The 12,343-nt window shown below is 42.3% G+C and overlaps 1 protein-coding gene and 1 long non-coding RNA gene across 15 annotated transcripts in view; one reads left to right on the top strand and one right to left on the bottom strand.

Moving 5' to 3' along the window:
• RAD51B (RAD51 paralog B) overlaps positions 1 to 12,343 on the bottom strand; it is a 411,492-nt gene that overhangs the window by 41,302 nt on the left and 357,847 nt on the right. For 2 of the 14 annotated variants that reach the window (XR_010389391.1, XR_010389390.1), the window contains one exon: positions 9,725 to 11,570. The exons of the other annotated variants lie outside the window; for them this stretch is intronic. The gene's annotated coding sequence lies outside the window, so the exon portion shown is untranslated. The remainder of the gene's footprint in view (positions 1 to 9,724; positions 11,571 to 12,343) is intronic. 14 annotated transcript variants of the gene reach the window in all.
• LOC135328483 (uncharacterized) overlaps positions 1 to 12,343 on the top strand; it is a 35,704-nt gene that overhangs the window by 9,760 nt on the left and 13,601 nt on the right. The window lies entirely within an intron of this gene.

Raw genomic sequence — 12,343 nt, 5'->3', positions numbered from 1 at the left:
CAGAACAGTAACTGAGGTACCTGCTTTGCAGTGGGCTCACATGCTCTTCACCAGTAATACGAAAAACATGCATAATTTAAAATGGTGAACAACTTTTCAGTGGAGAAAGAGGGATGAAAAAAGCAATGTATCTCTGTTTAGAGCCATACCTATCCAGCAACAGAAGGGATGGGGAGTGGGAATAAGGGTGCCTTCTCTGTCTCTGCAGGAGTGGGTGAACAGGGCAACATACAGGATCTGCAGGACCAGGGGACAATGATGCCCAATAAAACAAAACAGAAATTGAGATAATGTGTGCCCCACAGTGTGCAAGGGCAACGTTAGGAGCAGTCATATAAATGTTAAATTGATACAAGGATCAAGGAGAAAAGCATACTTAACTGGCAAAGCACAGAGACTGGAGCAAAGGTCTCCAGTGGGGCTTGGCTTATCCCACTAGGCAAGATTACAGCTCCTAAGACAAAAGACCAAAAGGCTGTGCTACTTTCATTAAAGGTGACACAGAGCTTTTCCTTCCTCATGCTTCTCTCAAGCAAAACACTCACACATATCCTGTTTCCAAGGAAAAACGTACCAGTTTGAGATATCATAAATGAAAACTGCTAAAGAAAATGGCTACTATGACTGAGTAGATTCTGATACTGAAGCCTTCATGTTTTACATTCTTTGGGCTCTGGGATCCTGTAGGAATCAGAACTGCTGCCTGCAAATACTCTGCTGAAGTCAGCAGAAGAGGAGGATTTACTGTAATCACTACAGCAGTGGGCAGTGAATTAGGCTCGTTCCTAAACTGTTTCCTAAGAGATGTTAACAGCCTCAGCTGGGTGCTCTTTGTAGTTCTGGCAGAGGTCAGCTCTGTCTCTAAGCACAAATCAGAAAAGTAAATCTAGTCTAAACAATTCTCTGTTCTGTTCCAGAAGCAATTAAAGGCACTTTGCTTTGTGCGTTTCCCCCAGGTGTGAGTAGACACTACCCACAGACACTATATGCGCAGCATGGGCTGAAAAAGCATGAAGTCTTTGCAGGGGAAAAGGCACAAAAAAATCCCCATTGCTTTGGGCACATAAAACAGAACTGGCCAAAACACTGCAGGAGCAGCTTCTCCAGGCACTGACTGCAACCTGTAGTCAGAGAAAAATGGAGGCAATGTATCGCCACCTCAACTCTTCTAACTCCATCCGTCCCTTTATTAGCAAGGTAAGGCCAAAATAAGATAACCACTTTTAGATTCTGTACTATTTAGCTAGGAGTAAAAACATAATATGCTCCATCAACATGTCACCTAAATTCATGAACGAGATATTGGTATGCAGGTTGCTAAAAGCATCCCTTACCCATGTGCAGCACCTTTGTAAGCCAGCAATGATGTGAAAAGAATAGAAAGAAGTGATGCAAACTGAATTCTCACTCACTTTAGAACAATTCTCTTAGGTAAAGAGCATTTGGTCATTTCTTTGTTCAGGGTTCTCCAGTAACTGAATAATAAATACAATTACTTATATGTATAGCTATAATATTAGCAACACTGCCACTGGTTTTGCTTAGAGCTAGCAATAGCAGTCCTGGGAATTCAACATATTGTGCACGAATCTCCAGCGTATTAGCTCTGGCACATTAGTCATCTTTAAAACCAGAAATCCACCTTTGCAACTAGCACTCATGAGAGGGGATGAAACATGAGTATTTTGAGGAGTCAAGATTTTTTTTGTTCATTCTTTTACGTGTTTTTGGAGGAGGGGGGAATCAAAGTTGACACATTGATGTGCCTTTTGTGGATGCTTCTGACCAGCTTTGAGTGTTCTGTTTTCATTCAAACCCCACGACTCCATCGTAAATGTGTGGGAAAGCCCTATATTTTGGATTTGCCAGCAATTTGCAGGGCTTTCAGAATTGGAAACGAATGCTCAGGATGGCAAATGGCAGTGAGTCAGGCCTTTCCTTGCACCCTGTGGGGACCTATACTATACGCTGCTGTTGTTTGCGAGGGAATTCCTGCCATAATGCCCCTTCTCATTCATGGTGCACCTCCCCATCCAGAGCTGTGACATGAGCTGAAGGGAAACAAACTGACCTAAGGATAGTCTTATTAGAAGAAATAGAAGAAGAAATTAGAAGAACAACCAAATAACCAAAAGTTCCCTGTTGTACATCGTGGTCACACTGATGTATAGGCAGAGCCGACGTGGCAACATGCACAGGCAGAGGAGTATGAACAAGAATAACCTTCCACTATTGATAACATATCCTGAAATATTGGCCTTATTCTGTGGCTGCAAACCTTAACCACTGGTTTTATTAATCTGGCACCTTTTAACTGCAAAATATTCCCGGAAGTAACTAAACTCCCAAAGCACCTATTTACAGCATTGATAGTGACTAGCAGAAAAGCAGGGCTGGAGAACCCTTGCTGAGATTTGCACAGTAGGAAGCATAGCTGCTACTGTTACGAGATGCCAATGGTGCGTGCTGGCACCAAACACAGTTTTGCTGCAGCCTTGCAGACCCTGTTCTGTGTTTGGTTTTGGAGTAGAGCTGAACACCACTTGCTCTAACAGGCACTTGAATTGAAATGCTTTTCACTGTTGGCTCATCTACATCCATTGCTACTGTCCACCAGCAGCAGCCAGCAATTTTCCTATAATGGAGAAGGTCTGGATGCATAAAAAAGGGCAATAATTTTACCCCTACAGAGACAAGACATTTTTGTAGTGCAGTGTGACTCAGATAGTCACTACTAGCCCCAGAGAGTCCTGTTCCACAGAGGGGAAGATCACAATTACCAGCAGAAAGAAGAAACCTATTTATATACACTGTTACACTGAGCAGTTTGCATGAATGACACTCACTTCTCAGGAAAGTACCAAATACAAATCTTTTCACAGTGGTTTTGCATAGGAAGAAGCAAGATGTGATCGAGGGCCTGGACTTGGTGAGGCTCCTACTTCTAGTTATATTTAGAATGACAGAGATATTAATCTTGACTTTTTTTAAAAAGCAAACTAAAACTTTCCTCGTCTATCTGTGTCCCCTACGTAAACACCACACCCCCCCACCTCCACTGTCAGGAGAGTTCATTCTTGCAATTAGATTACTTTTACTTAGCATGGAAAAGTCTGAGTGCACACGTTTGACAATCTGCAAACGATCTGCTCTGGGCAGTCTGGAATGTGGAAATAAGATGTCACCCTGAGTGCTGTAAAAGGGATTTTTGGCAACTGGATCTATATAGTGACTAGATTCTCTAAAACATAATCCAATCTATAGCCCAAATTCCTCCCTGTGGATTACACCAGTGAAGAAGCTGGTTCCAGCACTTTTATAATAGCATAACGTCAGCTTCAGGATCTTGGTGGAACTGTCACGAACACTGTGAAAATGGAGATGATTCAATTGCTTTAAATATTGTAAAATGGGCTTGTTTCTCCATTCTCTCTGATAGCGGCTTGGAAGAGAAGTTAGAGGCACAGAGAGAGAAGAGAGAGAAGCTAGTTGTAGATATTTGGCCCTGAGCAGCCCAGCTCATGTTCATAACAGAACTACGGAAAACACAGCTTTAATCTAGCAGAAGATAAAGTACATGCAGATTTATTTCAAACTGTTCCCTTCTACACAACTTACTATAGGGGAAGGAATGGGCAGCTGGTTGCTCTCATCAGTGAAAAGTCATCCTAAGTAGGAGGAATTCTCTGCTGGATATCTGACTGCTCTAAGGCCATTTTATACTTTCACATGACTTAAATAGACCAGGGAATCAGACCTGCTGGTTTTGATTCAGCTAACCAGTATTAAATACTCTGGTTTTGTTATTAGTACCCTTCTAACGCTGTGAAGAGTCAATTAATGAGTGAGGCTCCACTTCTGGATTCACTTCTGACCAAGAACTCAGCTGAAACGAGAGTCAAAAGGGTCACCCTAGCCTTTAGCTGCTCTCATAAAATCGCAACAGAACATTGTGTCATTAAGCTGTATTTGCTGTTTCATTTTAAGACAGATCCTGGCCTGGCTGTTCTTGATTAAACTTGAGGTGATTTGGCAGAGTTGTGTGGGATTACACACTAAAATTAGCAGAACGTGTGCAGGCCAGGCTGGAGGTGCTCCGGCTGGGAGATCCAGGTGCGAGTAAGCAGGCAGGAGCTGCAGTTTTGGTGTGAGACAGCAGCAACAGAGCTGCAAGGAGGAAATTTGCAGAATACCTGGGAGTGCTGTGGCTGCCTAGAGCCGGCACTCCCAGTCTTTCACTTTCCTGCCCACCAGACACGACTAAATTATCTTGAGAAAAACAAGAAGCAAAGCAATAGGTGACTGTAGTGTGAATAATGAAAGCCTGACTTCCCTCTTGGAACCTGACTGCTGCTCTCAAACCACCCAGCTGCGCTCTCACGGTTCAGGATGTCAGCAGAACTCCTCCAGTGAATTAATGCCGTGTGTTCACTCCGGGGCCATCCATGGCACCCTTTTATACGCTGCATTGCAACTGTGGGGTGGGTTACTGTGTCAGAAGGTCAGCATTACCCCTCTACTCCAGAAAACCAGGTTCTGTATGATACTACTCCAGGGATGATGAAAGAAAGAATGTCAAAAATAATGCTGTGTATGGGACGTACTGAGCTGCCAGCAGCATAGTCCTCTGCTCATACCAGGAACAGGTAAAGTAGATGTTAGAAACACTCACTGACAGATCCTGAAGGATCTGTTTCAGAGCAAAAAGTCTTCTATACATAGAATAGAAAGATACTGTGTGACTGTAAGAGCTGACTCGAAGGCAAAGACAAAATTAGTCCCAGTTGAAACTCCATGGAGTTCAGGAGAACTCCCCTATGACAAATTTGTCCCTACAGTCCCAACAGACTGCAGCTACTCTTTTAATACCAGGAATGTTCACGTGCCTGAAACACTTTATGCTAACATCAGGCTGAACTTACTGTACGTTTCGATTCTTCAGCATTAGTGAGAGATTAAAAAAAATGCCACAGAGCCATCTTATGTACCTTTTCTTGTAAGTGTAATCAATTTGTCAAAGGTTGGGGTGCTGTCCCTCTGCCAAATACAAGAGCACAGTCTTTCCCTCCTTCCTGTTGTTGCCTGTGACAGAAGAGCAACCCTTAACCACCCTTCTCAAAAGGCATGTCAGCACAGTCTGCATTCACACTGTTTTTACTCTTGTTTTGGGAACAGAAGAGTGCAATCTCCAGGGCTGTCAATCAAGTGCTGTTCATCAGCATCAAATCTACTTAAAAATGGAGACAAAAGGAAAAAGAAAATATATATCCCTTGCTGACTTATCCATTAATACTGGAGAGCAGTTACATCACTGATATTCTGGCAAAGGATCAGACACCTACATATGGCAGTAGATGAAGGTTGCCTTTTGCCACTCACATGCACTCTGAATCCTTCTAAATCATCCCTGCCAGCATGATATGATCCTGGAGGATCATTAACATTCTTCAGAAGAGCACACCTCTTACATAATACGTTAGGTTGTACCAAACAGCAGGTATGAAAAGTTCCCTGGGGGAAGACACCTGCAGAGTCTGTTCCTTGACCTTCAGCTCCGCTGTTCTTACAGACGGCTGGTGTTTGACTCAGCACTTCATGAGCAATATACGCTTAGAAGATGTTTCAGGAACAAAGCATTAGCTCCTCTAGAAAAGAGAAGCTTTATACAGATTTGTTTGTCAACTGATGCTGCCTACTTCTTGTTTAAAGTAAAATGTAAAAATATGAATAAAGTAAAATGTAAAAATATGAATACATTCCCCCACTGCCTGCTTTTCGTGAATATGCACATCTCGTAGGGCACAACATTTAAACAGAGATTGCTAGTGGAGGCAACATTCTGCGGGAGCCCTTCAAAACACTAAAAACACATCAAGAATACTCAGCTAGCTGAAGCCCCATCTGCACAGCCTGGTGAACTCTGTACTTGCATGTCACTGGTAGCTTCCCATAGGTAAAACTCTATTTCTTCTGACTGGAGTAGGTAATCTAATTCAATGTATTATTTCAGCCAAATGTAAATGGATTCAACAGAAAACTTCCACCTGATATTGCTACACCTAACATTCCCTTTGATTTCCCAAGCAAACACACAGTACTTCCCAAGCAAACATACACAGATGGATTTCACAATAAGCATGAGCATCCAACCACATGAGTTTATCCTTGGCTACTCAGTTTGAAACTCTCAGTCACTCTTAACCTTGGTAGGTCCTCTTAATGCTGCAAGTCTCATCCAAACCAGTGTAATCAAAATCAGTCATTCAAGTCAGTGTTATTTAAAAGTACAGGTATGGGATTTCAGATGTTCTTTAAAGACGAGCAAAAAGGAAGAGGCAGATGAGGAAGTTGTAGTATTTATCAGGTCAAATGTTTACATGCTACATAGAAAAAGAAGTACGCTATTGATCCCGATTTGGTAGTTTTCCTCACGTCCTTCAAGGCTCATCTGCTCAGTGTATCAGGCACTCCTCTTATCCTGGGAGATACAGTGGCTACTTGCCAACAAAGTGGAGAAAGGCCACTTGAAATCTTTTTCTTCCTCAGGGCAGTATGGTGATACTCACAGAGAAAATAAATCTTCACACAATACGCCTCCCCAACACCCTCTACGTAATAGCAAGCACATATTTTACACTAGAAAGAACGTAGGGATCTTCCTACCATGTAGTGTCCAAATAATTTTTCTTCAGTGATCAACTTGATCTCTGTTGGGATTGCACTAAGGTGCCCTTCCGATGCACAGAAATATTGGGAATTTTTGTTACATTTGTTCTTCTTCTAATCCACAATTCAAATTTGCCAGTTTATAATAGATCTGCACTCAGCTGGTGTTTGGAGAAAGCGTAAAAGAGAGGCTGGCAGTGCCCATGCTATGCGTGGTGAGGAAGGCTACAGAGACTGAAAGCAAAGAGGGAGGTTCTGGTTTGGAGTGAGGCAGATGACAGTAGATGAGCACCCCAGCAGAAGCTGGACAGATATATTACATGAGGATTACATCTCATAGCAAACAGCAGCAAGAAGCTGTTTGCAGCCACAGTAGAACCAGAAGGGAACCTAACCCACACGACAGGCAACCTGCACATGATGTGGGACTTAGGAGTGCAGAGTCACCACTAGCAGTAAAAAGAGAACTGAACAGTTCAGGACTCCATTCTGTTTCAAGTGATCACTCCTTGCGCGGCTTGAATGACCTTGAATCAAGAATCTCAACCTTCCCAGTTGCTCTGGCTCTGCATGCATTGTAGAAATCCCTGCTCTTGAGTTAAGCACCTGTAGCATTTTGAGAGTGAACAAACCTGTTTAATTTCTCCCAAAGTCCCACCTCAACGTAATGGCATGATACGTGGCTTGTTCTTTCAGCTCCACCAAACAATGACTGCCAGGAAAACAGCTTACTTCTGCCATGCCTAACAATATATAGTTAGCTCTTCCACACACAGCCTTCTTTTTACTTAGTCTAACTGCTTCTTCTTGGAGCAGATCCTTGTAGATTCCCTTGGTTCATGCCAGTTGTAGTCCTCCCCGAGAACAACTTGCTTCTTATGAGAAACAAGTAATTCTACATTTGGAGCATTTTACAGCTGGAGCATTTCCTGAGTCCTTCCCGGTCTGACCTTACCCTTTTTTCCGGCCAGCCTACATGACAGAACCCAGGCACTCTGCCTGTAACATCAGGTAGAGGTCTTAGCTTTGTCTCTCAAAAACCTGATATTCTGGAATCCCAGGGAGTAACCCAAAGCTATACTCTTCCGGTGAATGATACACCTGGAAGAGTGAGACTCTGTCTTGCTGTGCTAAAACGGTCAAAACTGTCATGTAAAGACACTGATAATGGACTTGGGGGTGGGGGGGGAAGGCAGTACATGAGAGATCTTACCTCCCTGCCAGCAGTGGGTGCCTCTCTTCTGCTAGAGCACACTACACAAACAGCTACACAAAAGTGGACATTGGGTATATGCAAGGGCTTTGAATCAGGAAGGTGAGAGGGGGCAGCTAGTGATGTGCAAAGATGTGGAAAAGAGGGAGGAAAAGGTCTGGAAAATCCTAAAAAAAAAAAAAGAATGTGGTGCCAGTAGGAAAGGATTTCTCTAGCGATGGTCATTTTTGGAGCTCCTGCTCATTCACCTGTGGTGAAGTGACCAGCTGGATGGCCACACTCTGCCACAGGGGCATCTCTGCTGGGTGACAGGGCTGGGGCAGGGAGAGAAGCAGGAATCTCTTAAAGGCATCATGAAAAGGCTAACCAACTCACCTTTGGGAAAACAGTAACCATCAATCTGGTTTCTGTCCAACTCTGAGGGAACATTAAAAATGTCCCATGGTGTTTTCTTTTTTTATATCATGGGCCGGCACACTGTTCATCAACCCTGCCACAGTGTTAAGAAGTGAGGCACTCACCAGCTGATCACTATTCTCTGCCTAATGGCACAGGGCCTCATTTGTGAACTTGTCTGGGACTCCACATGTGATGAGTGGTACTACAAAAATTCAAAATGAGAACCCATGGTTTAACGAATAAGGCATTGGACTGGAATGCATGACGTGGATTCAATTCCTGACTCTGGTACAGACTTCTATATACTGTGAAGAGTCCCTTCAACTCTTTCACTATATCCTTTCTGAGTGAAATGATAATAACACCTCCTCACTATGTATTGATACTTCACCACAGATAAATTCACTACTATTTGTAAAGTGCTCAGTCACACAAGTGACTGCACTTGCAGAGCCTAAGCAGCCCTTGCGAGTCCCTTCTAGGCCTCTGATACACAATCAATTATACAGAGTGTGCACTGAATGGGATTATTGAAGCCAAAGAGCTTTAGTGGAGAATATGGCCTTGCACAAGCTTCTACAGTGCTGTAAACCTTGCATTCAATGATTTTAGCTTTCATGGATTTTATTTAACAATTAAGCAAAAGCATTACAATTCACCTTCAAGTGGCCCTTAATAAATAGGTTTTACCTTTTAAAAACCCTTTTAAAAGGGTTTCTTACTGAGTCTACCAAGAAATATTTTCATGTAAAATGAAGAAATTTGAATGGAACCAGGTTTGTTTATTTTAGAAGGCACTGCAACCACCTACTGCATGGCTGAGTTTCCAGCACACCAGTGCTGGGTGCCAGGGAGCTTCAGAAAGGGAAACAAGAAACAGAATGGGAAACTGAGCAGCTTAGGTTCTTTTCAAGTTAATCACCAAAAGTGGGCAGCACCACTGAAATAAGAATGTATAAAATCTTTCCTTAACTCAGAAAGCTTATTGTTTATTTCCTACCCCAGTCTCTATGCACAAGAATCTTGAAACATTGCAGGAAACAACATTAACTCTATGTTTATCCAGAAAAATACAACTACTCTTCATGAAGAGAGTCAGTAGTTCTAGGACCAAAAAGAAGATACCATGTTCTTACTGTACCTCTTCACGTACATGAGACACCCTTTGTTCCTGGATTCCAAAACCATCTTTTGTGTGGAATGCAGGATCAATGTAGCTGTTACGGCAACACCAAGTGTCTTGTATGGAAAGCTAGAACATCACCTTCCTAATGAAAATATAATTAGAAGTCATACGAAAAAGCAAATGCTCACTGGGATCCTTAATGAGTATGAGCAGAGGAGACTGTAGTTTAACATCTCGTCTGATAGAGGAGCAATTCTGTATTGCTCTGTTAATATCTTTCCAGAGAAGCACTTCAATTCCAAAGCAAAAAGGAACATTACCGTCTCCTGAGTCATCGGCATCACTTCCTGCCCTCCTGTGTGTTCATAGGAAATCTTTCATCTGATTTTTTCAAAGCCCGATCCCACTTAGCTAGCAAGCTCATGCAAGATCCAGCCAACAATGGTATAGGTGCAACAAGTTTCAACAAAAATAGCTGTTGCAAGAACACTCTTTGATTCATTTGCCCTTCCTCGGCTGAACCAAGGCTACACCCATACTGATGCACACTTGCAGAGTGCAGTTGCCATGTCAGGATCCAAGTTCAGTTTCTGCACTCGGAAGTTATTCCTTGTGGCTTTGAAATCTATCCAGGTGGCTGCACAAGGAGCTACAGAAATTACAGGGAGATGGCAGAGTTAGTGAGAGGACCTGCCTGAGAAGCAAAGAAAGGGGTGATACCCACACTCCACCAGCCCATCCCCATCCGATCAGCCCACAATGTGCTGTTGTACAGAGTTTGCAGTGAAGCTGGGGATTTGGCACTGACATGGTGTGGAATAGTCATCAGATATTTAAAACAGAGCTGAGAGAACAAAGGAGGGCTTTGTAGTGCAAGGCAGCACTGAAAACCCTGAGCCTCAGCCAGCCAGCTTGCATGGAGTGTTTGCTAATGTACACAGTGGAGTACATTCCTCTCATTTGATTACATGACAGTTTTATATACCAGGTATATGGAGAGGGTTTTTCTTAACCCTTTCGCTCCTGCACCATTTATAAATCTTGAAGAGACACAAAGTGGTATCATCTCTGCCATCTCATACTTGCATGCAGCTTCACTGTCATGAAAAGATGCGCATGTGCAGTCGGCGACACTGGATTTGGATCTGGATTTGGACTTAGATATTAAAAATACTTTTACCTATGTTGCAGAAGCAACAGACCTAATTAAACATGGAATACAAAACTGACTGGATCTTCAGTCACGCTGCTGTTTTTCTGCATTTCCCTTGATTTAAGCAGCAATGATAAATAGGCTTTATTTAAAGGATCATTATCGCCCTCTTTCCATATTTTAAATTGAAGGGTGCAGAGATCACTATTACAGCCCCCATTTGTCAGAGTGGGGAGAAGGGAGCCAGAAAACCCCTGCTGGTTAATATCACTTTCTACCATTTGCTGTATTACGCAATTTCAACTCTAAAATGAGGATAATAGTACTTGTGCCCTTCTTTGTGAAGTTCTTTTGAGATCTATAGCTAGAAAGTGCTTTCTACAACTAGGTAATGCTTTATTGATTCAGGCAGAATGACCACTCATTTGTATAAAGTGAAGTCTACAGACTCAGTGCAGAACCACAGCCTGAAGCTGTAGGTTTTTGGATACTTTAATGCCAAGTAGTTGAGAAAGGCAAGGTATTCTGACTTTCCTCTTTTACTAATGCATGAAGTAAATTTCTTATCCATAATTACAATGAGATACAACTACATTTTGGGGGAGATCTGCTATGGTGTCTTTCACAGACTCTAATCTGTAAAACTATTAACTTATCAAGTTAAAAGATTAATTTCTGTTAATTAAGTTAAAAGAATTAGAGAGACACTGAAACAGATGACTGTGGTTAAAATCCTCAGCACTGATACTGCTGCTTGTACTTTTAATGTTGCTAACTCATAGGCCAATATCTAATTAAGCCCACCGAACTTTTGCAAAGCATTTAACTAGGAACTATTTTCCTGCTTAGCCACTCAGCAAAACAGTCTGGAGACGAAAGTTAAAGCATCTTCTCAACATCTCTGTGTCAGAGGCAGGGTTAGAATGCAGGCGCTCTGGGTTCCTTCTCCTGCACTCAGAGTACTTGACCAAGCAGAGCTGTCTTCGTAGGTAGAGTAGTCTTTGGGGCTGCATCTGGAATCAGATGGACAGAGAGAAAGGCAGGTGGAGGAAGGGGAAGGTTATTGCAATAGTAGACAGGAGTGCATATGGGCAAAGAGAACTGGAGCAAGATCAGTGAGGAGTGGGCCAGAATAAAGACAAATAAAGCCACTGACCTACACCTCTGTAAGTCTCTCAGATGTTCTTACTGTAGGGAGACTGATATTGAAATAGGTCCCAAAATGGCGGGAGTGCATAATGGAGATTTAAGAGACCAGAGATATGAGTAGTCAGATATTTTTGTTCATATGAGCAGGCAGACTCTCGCTGGAATATTTGCACATGCTGGAGTTTGCAAACAAGAACAAGAATCATCCCCCAAACCAGAAACTGGATGATTAGATACTTGAAGCAGGTTAACCAAGAGGTACAGACAAAAAGAGGCAGATGTTCTGTTTCCAAACTACGGCCATTTTCAGTAAAGAATGACAGAAAAAAATTGATATATTGGCAGAACTATCTTACAAAAAAAAAAAGCACTTTTCAAAGTTTCCATCTAAACACTGATAGCTCATTAAAACTATTACCAGCTGGGAGATCCTTCTTCAGACAGCAGAACAGAATGTCACATTTTAAATGATATAAAGGAACTGGTAGCACCATAAGGTTCATACCAAAAAGTTAGATGTTTCATAAAATATACTGTAGATGATACATTCAGACAAGTATCTGTGCCCTGCTTTTGGAACTGTGTACTATTTTTAATTGCTTTTTTCTACTGCTGCATTGTGTAACTCAGAAATAAT

Source organism: Dromaius novaehollandiae, chromosome 5 (genome assembly GCF_036370855.1).
Source record: "Dromaius novaehollandiae isolate bDroNov1 chromosome 5, bDroNov1.hap1, whole genome shotgun sequence".
Taxonomy (NCBI): domain Eukaryota; kingdom Metazoa; phylum Chordata; class Aves; order Casuariiformes; family Dromaiidae; genus Dromaius; species Dromaius novaehollandiae.
This window is presented reverse-complemented; position numbering and strand designations above follow the sequence as displayed.